We start from the raw sequence: 12728 nt of genomic DNA on the forward strand, positions 1-12728 counted from the left end.
CTGCCTCTTGACCTCCCTCTTCCCACTCACCTGCTTCAGCTTCTGCCTCTGATTCTGGACTTTTCTCTGCCACAGACTTTCCCAACTCACTGAACCCTGTTAACCCTTAAGCTTCTGACACCTCTTCCCAGTCTGACCACTCATCATTGCCCCATCATCACTCCCCGGGCTCTGAGCCTTCTTCCCTTGGGGGTCCCCCAACTTGTTCCCCCTCTGTCTCCATACAGTTCATGACTTACCAAAAGTACCATTATTGGTAAGTTTGCCCCACAAATTTGCCTCATGTGAATAAGGCCTTTTAAACTGAAGGCGCATTTCAGTTCTTCCCCAAATGGTCCCGAGTGGCATCACCATGGAGGCAAAACTGAATGATTTTGCACACCCAAAATGTTTTATTTACTGATGCCAAGTGGCACCAGCATTATGCTAGATGCAGCGTCATTCATGGATTCACCATGCGGTCATTATAACACAGGAAGCTTTCTTATACTGAGTCAAATAGCTCTGTATTATATATACACCATATGATGGTGTGAGAAACACACAGGACTCTCTCCTTTATACAGAAGGTTGTATTCTAACCACAGAATAGTCAGAGGTTTATACACACAGAAACACCCCATTCTAGCCCTCCAAAACCACTCAGGGATTCCTGGCAAGTATGGCCTGGCATGTGTGGCCCCCAGGCACCTCAACCCTATCTAGAGTTACCAACAATTGAATCTAGGACCTTTTGCATGCAAAACATGCTTTACTCACCAAGTGTCATCCTCTTTGCCTAGATCAGTGTTCCCCAACCTTGGGCCTCCAGCTGTTTTTGGACTACAACTCCCATCATCCCTTGCTAGCAAGGCCAGTGGTCAAGGATGATGGGAATTGTAGTCCAAAAACAGCTGGAGGGCCAAGGTTGGGGAACACTGGCCTAGATATCTGTGCTAGGTGACTTCACACAATGCAGCTTATTCAAGACAGGGAGGGGAATCGATGGAAACAGCAGCAGCTAGTGGAAACCAAGAGCTGAACCTTTTTTTCATTATCAGAGATGAATCTAAAAAAAGAGAAAAGCTGAATATTTGCATAATGTAGGTAGATAATTCAGCCCATTATTTGGTGCAATAGAATGGGCATAGGCAAACTCAGCCCTCCAGATGTTTTGGGTCTATAACTCCCATCATCCCTAGCTAACAGGACCAGTGGTCAGGGATGATGGGAGTTGTAGTCCCAAAACATCTGGAGGGCTGAGTTTGCCTATGCCTTCAATAGAGTAATGAAGTTTGCTCAAGTAAAAAAAGAAAAGTGGTACTATAACAGCAGCAGATAGGGGGAAAGCTGCAGGAGAAACAGCAAGGCACACCTCCTTAATAAGGACTTTTGTCCTCCTCAAATGGCAAACTTTTCATCAAAATTCAAAGCTCAAGCAAATCCGACACTGCACTGGATTGTATTGGACTAGATGGACTTCATAAATTCCAATGTTTCCCCCACTCTGGGACTGAAAAACTATGAAGTTTAGCATTCACAAATGTCCAGCATTGTTGAATTTAGGTTGGGACTTAACTGTGCTACCTGATGTAGCAGTTCTTAAAAAAAAAAAGAAGAAGAAGAAGCACCCCCTCCCCTTGCCAGTTCACTTGTGTCTTAAGAATGTGCCCTTAATAAAAATCTGAAGCATGAGTGTCTTCCCTGCTCCAGAGAAGATAATCCATTTTTGACTGCTATGTCCCTATCTCTTAGCAGGTATTGGTGCACAGCATGGCCATTAAGCCTTATCAGAATAGGACATTTTTTTCTGGTTATGTGAGTACTTTTATCTCCTCCTGGACATGCCAAGGTTTTCTCATCAACTCATTCAAAAATCACAGCATGGCAGTACAAAGTGTTAAATAGACTGCCTCCAGAAACCAGACAAATTGTTTTTAATTCCAAAATCTGCACCAAGGCAACCCTTTTATTAGGCTAAGCAAAATATCACAGAATAGTTTTTGAGTTCTGCAGAATGCTTCATCACACTAGATCAGAGGTGAGGAACCTATGCCCTGCAAGCCTAATGAGTTAGACCCAGTTCACATCTCAATTTGGCCAACAAAGTCAATACTTAATCATACCTACCTGCCACAGACCTGACATCATAGATGTGGAGCAAATAAGGACATGGCTCCCAAGGAACAATTAGGAGCTTACAGTGAGTTCCCAGTTGTTTCTTTGCAAGCAGGGCTGGCTGGCAAGACCGACCAGCTGATTGGCACTGATGGTGAATTCAGTAATCTGCAAAAGGAGTACCTGCTGAGGAAATCCTGAGCGAAGCTGATCCCTGATTCTTTTTAAAATCCCCTTTTTGATGTCATATGATCCCTAATAATAATAATTTTATTATTTGTACCCCACCCGACTGGGTTGTCCCAACCACTCTGGGCAGCTTCCAACAAAATATAAAAAACACCTGCAAATGTGTGAATATTTGGCAAGTATTAAATATTTAATATCACTGAAAACAGCTTTTTTAGTAGCAGTTAACATCTGAAAATACCTGAAACTTGACATGCACCGTCGTTCTGTACTTGCCACTATCTGAAACAACATCATTTTGTTTTTATTCACATCTAAGGCCAGAATTTGAAGCAGCAGTACTTTCTTACATCTGTTCCAAAGAAAGTCAGTACCATAATCCAACCTGATCAAGGTTGCATACTATTCTGCTATGAAAACTAAAGAGTTATGTGTATAAGCTTCTTGGCTTGGCTGTGATGTTGTTGCTCTGATTTATCTGATAACAAGCACAGTTCTATTTTTTAAAATTTTATTGGTAGTATTATTTGTATGGAGAAGCTCAATCATGGGAGCAATCCCTAGCATGACATTTTCATGGCTGTTGTGCTCCATATGGACACATTCACTGTTTTCATTTTTGTTTTTTCCTAGGACCCCAGGACTGGTTAGACACCAGCAGCAGATTATTTGATTGTAAATGTTAGTTTGAGGGATTATGTCCCAACGTAATGGATGACTTTGCATTTGCTTATATTGGATCTTATTTTCCATTTTGCTCATTCACTTAATTTAGAAATATATATATTTGAGCTACTGGCAATCTTACTGGTTTTTGCTTGAACAAAACTTTTTGGGGATATTGAGTTATGATTGTGCCTCTTGTGTAAATGCCCCTTTCTATATATAGAAGAGAAATCAATTGCCCAATCTTGACAGTAGCTTAGAGAAAGGAATAGTGGCTGGGGACTCCATCCCCTCTTCAAACTGGAAATCCAGTTGTACATCAGAGGTCTACAGAGCTCAGACCAAATACATAAATAGTTGGAATGCCTTCTGTGGCAATTTTTTAAAAACTAGGTGGCTTCAGACTTCTGCCTTTAATCACTTGTGCACTCTTTCATTTCTAAACCTCTTAATCCAAACAATTTTAATAGGTTTTTTTTTGCAAGAGCACTGTTATTCCTAATGTGCCCACTGCATATCAATTATAATACCTCTTATAGCATAGTTACGAGAACTTGCTGGATTCTCCCTCCTCCGCCCCCCCCCCCATTTTTTTGAAATTAATAGAAATGTCTTGCCCATTTATTCTCACAAAGCTTTAGGCATAAAATGAAAATGTGGAAATGTTTTGGGGATAATTAACAGTTCTGTCAGTAATAAAAAGTGTGCTTCTCTGATACCTAGATATTAATTGAAAAGTGGTAAATGGGTGTTGCATCATTGTCCATTAGGCTTCTAATTACTGTAAGGTGAAAACTCTGCACAATGAAGAAGTCTTGTGATTTATTTCTCTAAGATAGTAGGGTGAAGGGAAGGTGAAAGGAATTATTATTATTACTACTCTGTACTGTTGAGAGTAATATATGCAAAAGGAGGGGCAGGAAGTCTCTGCTTCCGGGAAATAGTCAAAATTATACAATGAAGAAGATAACAAAGGGACTGGAGAGAGACAGAAAGGGCAGGATAAGAAGTGATGAGGAACTGAAGTTCTACCTAATTAGGCTTTGGTTCAATTTGGCCCGAGACTGAAGAGGTTAAGGAACAGGCATGGAATGAGTTCCCCGAATCTGTCCCAGAAAAGATTTGCACGTCTAGTGATGCCAACAACTTCACAAATAACAGGCTCACAATGCCAATTGTAACTGGCTACAATGTCCCCCCTTCCCCATGATCCAGGCACTCTTACCCTAGGACACTTACTTTGTCTGTAATTGGTGATGAGATGCATTTTGAGCTGATATCCCTCCTTGAAACTTGTGGGGTCAACAATAATCAGACCAAGCTGGCAAGGCTGAGAGACACTTTTTGGTACATGATCAGAACATGACTACTTACACTTTTGTGAGAATCTGCCCTTTCTTTCTGATAATACAGCCAGGGCTGTCTTTAGCATATGCGCCACCGGGGTGCAAAGATCCACCCAGCGCCCCAAAATTAGTTTAACTGCCCCCAAATTAACTTGTATTGAGCTTTTGGGGGGAGGGGGGAGGCCAAAGTTGTTGTCCTTTTTTAGGGGAGGGCGAACTCATTGCTTTACACTGCCACCGATCGAGAGGGACTGGTATACATTTGGTATACATTCAGCACCCCCCAGAATTTGGTGCCCGGGTGCCCCACATCCCTTGCACCCCCAGGTAAAGACGGCACTGAATACGGCTGTGTCCCATTATTCTCTCTGTATGTGTTTCCAAAATGGCCTGTCACCCATTCCCATGATTTCCATTTCTACCAGGAAATTATTCTGTCACTTTCCTCCACAGGGAAAGGAGGAATAGAGAGGTGGTATTAGAGGACATGTGCCTCTGGAACTAAGCTGAAAGATATGTGCCTCTGCTCTAGGCTACTTGGCACTCACAGTTTGGTGGATAAGAGACTTTTGCCTCTGCTCATTCTACTCTCTCAACATTTAATTTTGATGACTCCCACCTTTTATTCTAGACTTAATAGGATCTTGAACTTATTGTACTTTGAGGTACTCAGATCTCATGAGAGTGTGCTGTTAAGGCTGCAGTCCTATACACACTTGCCCAGGAGGAGCTCAGTAAATATGCATTGGGATGTGCTGTAAGTCACCTTTTGACGTGTGCTGTCGGCTATGTTGTTGTTGCCAAGGAGTTGGTTTCTTGCATGATTGGAGTTCAAATATATTTATATGCTTTGCAATGGTTGTGGTCCTCCTTGTCTCCAAATCCTACATGTTTTTGTACAGCTTTTTGCCCTCTACATCATTTTATTTTATAGTATACTTGATACTTTAATAACTTCCTGCCCCATAATATTTTTCTGCTTTAGGCTTACATCCCAGGCACTGGAGCCTCTGACATCTTGGCCAATTCAATCTTTTTTGCCCAAATAAAAATACAAGAGGATTGAAAGAATAAAACTTGTAGCTTCTTGGAAATCTATTTCATGGTTGCTGATAGGAACAATAAGAACAAAAGTAGTCTGGACATGGAGAACTGTGGAAGTTCACAGTATGGAATGCCGATCAAATACAACCTACTATAGTGGTATCTCGGTTTTCGAACATCTCTGTTGCCTAACATTTCGGTTTTCGAATGCTGTAAACCCGGAAGTAAATGCTTTGGTTTTCAAACACACCTTGGAAGTCAAACATGCAATGCGGCTTCCGCTGAGTGCAGGATCCTAAGGCCTAGCTGGGGGCTATTGCATTTTCAGTTTTTGAATGTTTCAGAACTTAAACGGTCTTCCGGAACGGATTACGTTCGAAAACTGAGGTACCACTGTAGATGTTTTGGAAAGTGGTTTGTCTGTCCATTTGTTTGTTGGTTCTCTGTACATTTGGACAACTCTGACATATTGTCGCCAAACTTGGCAAGAGGGTTTCTGAGGTGAGGGTGGTGCTCTTCATCACCATTTAAACACGAGGCACCATTTTGAATCAAATGGCAAATCCAAAGTCACTTTGGTGTGAGTTTGCCCATTTTTTGACATAGGTTCATACACCTCTCATGATATTGTTGGCATGAGGGTTCCTAAGGTGGGAGTGGCAGTCTTAGTCACTGTTTGGATGTGGGCGCCATTTTGAATCAAGATGGTGGATCAAAACATTACTTCAGTGCGACTGTGCCTGTTTTTTGGCATAGGTTTGGCTGCCTCTTTGTTGCCAAACTTGGCACAAAGGTTCCCAAGGTGTGGGCAACAGCCTTCATTGCTGTTTCGATGCTGGGCACCATTTTGAGTCAAGATGGCCAACTAAAATGTGTCTTTGGATTCACTTCATCTGATTTTGGGTGTGATGGGTCCAAACTCACAAATTCCACTATCCATTTAAAGAAAAAGTAGTTTTTAAGCATTCCCAGGCAGGTGTCATTACTTATAAGCTTGCAAGTTCACAGAATCCTCTTTTCAAGGAATATCACCAATATTTATCCAAAAAAAGGTTAAGCATATTCAATGAACAGAGCTATTTTTTCTAGAAGAAGAGGTGCTGGAACTCACCGTGAACACCACCCTTGTTTTCTTTTAATGGCAATGGTGCCTGCCTGAGAGGTGCTGGAAACTGAGTTCTGCTGAGTTCTGGCTGGAAAAAAAAGCCCTGTCAATGAGAATATATAAATATAACACATAAAAACAAAAACATATTGGCCAACCATTTGCAACTACAGTATTTAGCATTTCAGGGTTTATAATCAGTCATGCCTTCCACACTGACTACCTTTAATGCCTCACCAGCCCGTCCATCTCTAACATGAAGACCAATCGGTTCTTTTAAATCCAGAATAGCTCACTTTGAATGGAAGCTGAAACTGCCTTCCATTCAAAAGCAGCACCATCACCCACCCATCATTAAATTGCTATCTGGGAAACCAGAAAGGAGCAAAATGAGCCACCACCCAGGTTTTCTAGCTTCTATCTTATTGGATGATAGAGGGGAAACTGGTTATTTGTTTCAATCCTGTTCTTTTAAAGGATATTCTTAATATTAGCCATGTTGGTCACACACAGAAGGGGCTAAACCACCCAATTCCTCATTTGAACCTCATTTGAACTCCCTTCATGGCTTGACAGATCTGCTTTGAGCACAATAACAAAACCTTGCAGCCTTTACTAACAATTCCAAGTTTGTAAAGACTTACCAATTGGAGCCTTTATTTAACACATTTTAATTGTCTAGAAAAGCATGCTATGAGGATAATATCCCCCTCCCTCCTTGTTACAATACAATCAACATGATTGCACCCTGTGCTCCAGTCTTAAGTAAAATGTTGGCTTAATGTAATCTCTTAATTATATTTCTGTTGTTAATTCAACATGCATGCATTATGTGCTAAACATTCTGTTTAAAGTGAAACAATGTTGTCTTGCAGAGAACATTTGGCAATCTTAATAAAACTGCCCCCACCAGTTTAAATAGGATCAAAAGGTTTTATGTTTGTTGAATGTTCCGTAATGACTGGTGTAGTGAATTATTTCTGAAGGGTGGGTGAAGACTTCTTGCAACAACATACCTTTCAATTCTTCTCTGTAAAAGAAATAAGTGCAACCTTTTAAAAAGACTTGTCCTGGAAGGTGCAGTACTGGATTTAATTAAATCATTGTGATGTTGTGTTACTGGTTAGAGCTAGTGTCAACACTATCTTGAGGAAGAGTAGATATACTGGTATAGAATAGATCTTACAATCTATTATGATGTCTTGCATGTTTTTTTTTAAATACAGAATACTTGTTGGGAAGCTTTCTATTAAGTGGAGGTAAGGTGTTGTGCTGTACAGAAGGTAAAGGTAAGGTAAAGGACCCCTGGACAGTTAAGTCCAGTCAAAGGCGACTATGGGGTTGTGGTGCTCATCTCACTTTCAGGCTGAGGGAGCCGGCGTTTGTCCACAGCTTTCTGGGGCATGTGGCCAGCAGGACTAAACCGCTTCTGGAGCAATGGGACACCATGAAGGAAACTAGAGCGCATGGAAATGCCGTTTACCTTCCTGCCACAGCGGTACCTATTTATCTACTTGCACTGGCGTGCTTTCAAACTGCTAGGTTGGCAGGAGCTGGGACAGAGCAATGGGAGCTCACCCCGTCGTGGGGATTCGAACTGCTGGCCTTCTGATCAGCAAGCCCAAGAGGCTCAGTGGTTTAGACCATAATGGCTCTGGAAGCTAACACAAAAATGGACTTAATACAGGATAACTAGTCTATCAGTAGCCCAGATACAAATTGCTGCTTGACATACTTCCAAGCCAAGTCTAGCATTATATAAAGAGTGTGGCGTCTGTTGGTGAGAAGAGGAGGTCAGTTTTCACCCCTCTTTTCCATTCTTGTCTCATCTTTTAGAACAACTGTTCTTGCTTCCTTCCCTCCCCAAATAGCAGACTTCCAGATGTAAAGCTCACTTGGACCAGAAATAGGCTGATCTGTCCATCCCTACTGGGCATAAGATAATGTCATCAGGCTTCGACTTCTACCATACTGCTTCTGGGATGGATTGGACCTGCCCCACTTCTCATCCTCTCAGGACTTTCTGGGAAGCTGGGAATAGAAAGAAGACCCAATACTTGCTGGAAAAGGCATAATTGACATTGGACCTCCTTTCCCTCAGCATCCTAACATCATCATTGAACATACAAATAATACTAGATGTCAATGGAAAGAGACAGGCTAATACAGCTTATTCTGAGTCCACTGGGATCTTTGGCTATTTAAGACAATTTACATGAATGGTTTGAGGAGCTGATATTTCTAGAAAACAGCATTTCTCTATGGAGGAAGAACATGCTGTTTATTATGAAATCATCAAAGAGCCAGCTGATACAGTGGTACCTCGCAAGACGAATGCCTCGCAAGACAAAAAACTCGCTAGACGAAAGGTTTTTCCGTTTTCGATTTGCCTCGCAAGACGAATTTCCCTATGGGCTTGTTTCGCAAGACGAAAACGTCTCGCGACTTTGTTTTCTTTGTCTAAAAACAAAGACATGTTTTGTTTATAAAGTTAATTTATTTTCCCTTCAATTTTTGAACTGCTCTTTACAGTATGTGTGACTTTAAAGAGCAGTTAATAAACTGTTGTTGTACCAAATTTGGCTTTGTTTGGACTTTTTTTGACCATAGGAACGCATTAATTGATTTTCAATGCATTCCTATGGGATTTCGTGATTCGCAAGACGAAAAATTCGCTAGACGACAAAACTTGCGGAACGAATTAATTTCGTCTTGCGGGGCACCACTGTACTTTTCATGGTCAGGAGCTTTAAGGAATTTACTGGGGCCAGTGAGTGGAAAGCCCAAACTTCCAACTGCTTGGTAGTTATTGATAACATTTTTGTAAGACTCATGACTGATAGACATATTTTAAAAAATCAGCTTGAGCATCTGGCCCTGTGTGAACAAAAAATATGAATTTATGTTTCAGAGAGATCATAATCCAAAACCAGACACATTTTCTATGCATTGGTTGACTTCTTATTTGTTGTTTTTGCTTGGAAAATCTCTGCACAAATCAACATCATATTTATCTAAATATACTTGCTTAGCTATGCTTCTAAAAAGGAAGGGAAAACCTTTGTGAAGGTCACTGAAATAATTCTTTCCCCTCTTTGCCTTTGCAATATATTGAAATCCTGGGGGTATTTCTCTCAAGTAAACTGTTAATTTGACATGGTGTTGGAATACAAAATGTCAGGGCTATGAATGCCAGTAGGTAATTTCTTTTTCTTCTGCTTGTTTGTAATAGCTGCACAGTAAAAACAACAACAGAGTATTTATTTTTGAACAGTTTTCTCAACTGTGGCATAGCTGGATGTGGGATTCTGGGAGAGAGTCAACAACAGCCCCCAAAGGAATGTCCAAAAGGACAACAATGAATTGTACTGCAGTTGTTGACAGGATAGAGTTTTAAATGGCCGGATAAGAGAAGGCCCATACTGTTGTTTTTTCTGGGGTCGATATGAGAAGTCCATGCATACCACTGGAAGCTAAGGATACATAAAACAAATCACTGGGCACTGATATTTCAACTTTCCTGTCCAGCATTATCATATATTTAGGACCCTTAGCTGCATGCCTATTACCACCTGCAAGCGGCTTAATTGTGCATCATTTTCCATTCAAAGCACACACATTTCTGAAAATCATTTAATGCAGATCTGAATTGTTGTGCATCATATTAAGCCAATTGCACAACAGTTTGCAGTCACTAGTTTTTGTTTTGTATTGGATATGGTGATAATATGATCAACCTTTCTGCTGGTTTGGGACATTGCCTGTTTGCACTGGCAGTTTAAAGTATCAGATATTTATGACACCCCCAGTCCAAATGGAGGTGGCAACACAATAGTATTCTAAGAACTGATTGTTTTCTCTTTTTTGAGTGACCTGGAGTTATTAGCTTTGTAGGCCCTTTGTTTATCCTGGTGTCTTCTCATGCTACACCATGTTCTGAGGGTAATTCCCTGGGGGCTGTGAGAAATTTGCAACAAGCCCATTCATTGATCTGAGCCAGTATTTCGGAATGCCCTGGGTTAATAAAAGGCTTGTCCATCTCATGCAGTCCAAGAAGGATTCTATAAAACATCAATAGGAATATTGTTTGTGGTTGTGTGATGGAAACATTGGTTAAGATTATTCTGAATATGTAATGGAGCTGGCTTCATTGTGAAAGGATGAGCTAAGTTCATTGTGAAAGGATGAGCTAAGTTCTGCTAGCATCACTATATGCTCAGAGGCACACAGGTCTTTCATTCTAGGCTCCAGTTTTGCACCTGGCTCTAATCAGTAGAATTTGGGGTTCTTGTAAACAGCAAAGTAGTTCCAACAACCCAGAAGACTGCTCAACCCATTCTAGAAGAGCCAGGGGCTGCCTGTCCTGTCTGAGGCAAAATGGGATGGTCCTGCTGCTGCCACCTATCCCTACTGAAACTTTGATTTCCAGGGATGCATGGTTCTGGGTTTGGGTGACATCTTGCCAGGGATCAGCAGGATCACACCAGAAACCACAGCCGCTTCTCCAGAAGTGTCAGGCAGACAGGGAGAAGGAGGAGAAGTGGGTGGTGGCAAGATCTAGTCGGAAGTTACTGCTTCTCCCTGTTCCTCCAGTTGCCTCAGCCCACCTCATGGGCGAACTGAGCTTGAAAAGAACAGAATATTTTAGAAAGGGCATAAAAAGGTATATAGTATGGTTTTCTAGCTCAGATTGGACAGTGCAGGGTGACTAATGCAAGAACCTTGACCGTGTGCATAGAGTAATGTTGTTAGTGACTACAAATAACTGATGATGGGCAATAACTGATGATGGGCACCATGATGGGCAATTTCTTAGAGGCTGCTGTCTGGCAAGTGATGGGCAGGCAGTTGTGGGTGGGACCAGGTCCAAAAGTAAGCAAATGTCTCTTTTTCTCTCACTTTCTGCCATACCCTTTGTCCTGCCCCCCTTTCGACCCACCCACATGAAATGAGGCTGTGGGCCCCAAGATGCCTTCTCTGGGGGTTTGAAGTTTAAGTGCTATTGTCCAAGGAAATAATTACAATCTGCATCTGGAATAATGTGGGGATAGTTGGCAACTATCCAGACGAAATATAATAATCTCAAGATGAATGCTTTGTTAACCTGATGGGTGTATATAAGGCAAGCCCTTTGCATTTTTCAAATGGTTAGCTAATTTTTATACCCATTTGTGAAAGCTATAGCATGTATTGCTTTAAATTAGGGCTGGATGTTTTTTGCTTTCTCCTTCCTGAATAATCTTTTGATAGACTGGGGAATAGTGTCGCATTATAATGTTATAATTGAATTTTCACTTATTATTTTAATATTCATTTCTCATCTTCATCCTGGAATCTGAGGAAAGCAATTAGCAGAGTTAGATTAAAGAACTTGAAGGGAGGGCAAGAGGTAAAATGTTTTGCTTGGTATTTTGTGCGTGCAGACAAAGGGCCCCTCTGCCGTATCTGAAAGCAGCAGGATGAAGTGTGCTGCATTCTGCATTTCATGCAAATGGAGGCAAATTTTCCTCATACTTCGCCAGTGAGCATTCAATGCTCCCAACTACTTTGCCACAAGAGTGCATGCTGCTCTCTGCATGACACTTCACCCCCTTCAGTCCCTTAGAAGCGTGGATGATATTTACATTGACCCCCAACTTAAACCAATGCCAACCAGAATACTGAAAACCGTGCAATGAGGCTGGAGAAGCTGCTTAGGCTGCTTGCTTTCCAACCCACACCAACAGTGGGGAATTCAGGTGTACTGAAGTTGGGCGGGGTTGCAAAAACAGATGCAAGTGAGGGGCTGGTTCTGCTTTATAAGCCACAGAAAAGCAGGACAGAGGAAGATGGAGGACCAAAGCACAATTTTGTGGAGCACGGTAGAGGAGAAATTTGATTATATGTAAAGATCTACCAAATTTGCCCTATATGAAACAATATATGAACCAGCCACCCCTCAAAATAGGCACTTCTCAGAATTTTGCAGTGCATTTCTCCAGCCAAGTAATGGGTGCAAAAAGTGCATATACCAAGGTAAAATGTGCCTAAAAATGAATGCATTTATGAAAATGACATACAAAAGTGCATTGCATTAGGAGAAATTGCTTGCAAGCCCTTTGTCTATTAGGCTAAAGTGCCTAGAAAACTGTGTTTATCAGGAGAAATGGGTAGTGAAATAATGAGTTTTTATGAGGATTTTAAGAAATAAATATAGCACACTGATGTGGAAATGGGAAGAAATTAAGATTGAAAAATGAGGCAAAATGAGGAGGGAAATTAGAAAAAAAAAATGAGAACCC

The 12728-nt window shown here is 41.3% G+C and overlaps 1 protein-coding gene and 1 long non-coding RNA gene across 3 annotated transcripts in view; one reads left to right on the forward strand and one right to left on the reverse strand.

Annotated features, from left to right (window-relative positions):
* Positions 1 to 12728, forward strand: part of NRG3 (neuregulin 3) — a 606841-nt gene that overhangs the window by 487898 nt on the left and 106215 nt on the right. The window lies entirely within an intron of this gene.
* The window catches only part of LOC310706765, a 31577-nt gene continuing 21060 nt past the window's right edge, over positions 2212 to 12728 (reverse strand). The window contains exons 2-3 of the long non-coding RNA XR_014526159.1: positions 6454 to 6550; positions 2212 to 2245 (exon numbers count right to left, since the gene is read on the reverse strand). This is a non-coding gene — a long non-coding RNA (uncharacterized lncRNA). The remainder of the gene's footprint in view (positions 2246 to 6453; positions 6551 to 12728) is intronic.

This window comes from Podarcis liolepis (assembly GCF_965112155.1).
Source record: "Podarcis liolepis genome assembly, chromosome: 5".
Taxonomy (NCBI): Eukaryota; Metazoa; Chordata; class Lepidosauria; order Squamata; family Lacertidae; genus Podarcis; species Podarcis liolepis.